Consider the following 1,153-nt stretch of genomic DNA (forward strand, 5'->3'; position numbering starts at 1 on the left):
CTCACTACTGGGCATCTCCTCTGCGGTCTTGGAAATGCAATGGTGAAAGAACAGGTGAAGATCTTGCTGATCTTGCTCTCATAGTTCTATTTGTTCTTTGCCACAGGTGCTGGTGACAGCTACCCAGGTAATTTAAGTAGGATAAAAGGAGGTGATGTGATAAATCGTGTCTAGTTTTGGGGGGCTGGTGGTGTGCGTATCACCAGGTGTTCAGGGAATGTCTCTATGAGGGATTTATCAGAAGAGTTTCTTCTGAGTATTAGAAGCAGCTGGCCATGGGAAGATGATAAAAGCCCATTCCTGGTAGGGAGAAGGTCACAGGCTGATGGATTGGTTGTCTTCCTCAAAGAACAGAAAGTCAGGGAGACCAGAGAACTGTGATGGGGGAAAGTGATAGAAGCTGCTGTCAGAGAAGTAGTGGGGGCTGGGTCCAGAGGGCTTTGTGAACCAAGGCAGTGGGCAAAAAGATTTTATTCTAGTAGCTATGGAAAGCCAGTCAATAACTTAAAATAGGGAAATTATTTTTTAATAGTTCTTGCTTCTTGGTAGAAAACAGAGCATAAATGAGTAAGGAGATGGGTTAGAAGACCAGTACAATGATCCAGAGAAGAGAGGTTGACGACTGGCCAGAGCGGTAACAGTGATGAGGAGAAGTCAGTAATTTAGGGTAACATTTTGGAAGTAATTTCAACAGAAATTGCTGAAAGGTTGGCTGTAGAGACAGAGATAGCTAGAACAAATCTTCTAACATTTGCTTAAACAACCAGGTAGATGGGAGATCCATTTTCTGAGAGAGAGAAAGCTTGCAGAGGAGGTGACCTGTGGGCTGACCAAGAGTTCTATTTTGAGCATGTTGAGTTTGAAGTGCTTATTAAACACTCATGTGGAAATGTCACATAGGCAGAGTTCAGACTATTTTAGATAACCATGGGCCATAATGAAACCCAAAACATTATTGTTTTACTAATTCCAAGATGGAATTTTTCAGCAACTGCTTTTTTTTTCCTATAGAAAAACTTGCATATAAAAGAATGAAAAAGGGATACATGTAGAGAACAGATTTGTGGATACAACAGAAGAAGGAGAGGGTGGCACAAATTGAGAGAGTAGCATTGAAACATATACATTAACATATGTGAAATAGAAAGCTAGT

This window comes from Bison bison, unplaced genomic scaffold, assembly GCF_000754665.1.
Source record: "Bison bison bison isolate TAMUID 2011002044 unplaced genomic scaffold, Bison_UMD1.0 scf7180017864317, whole genome shotgun sequence".
NCBI lineage: Eukaryota > Metazoa > Chordata > Mammalia > Artiodactyla > Bovidae > Bison > Bison bison.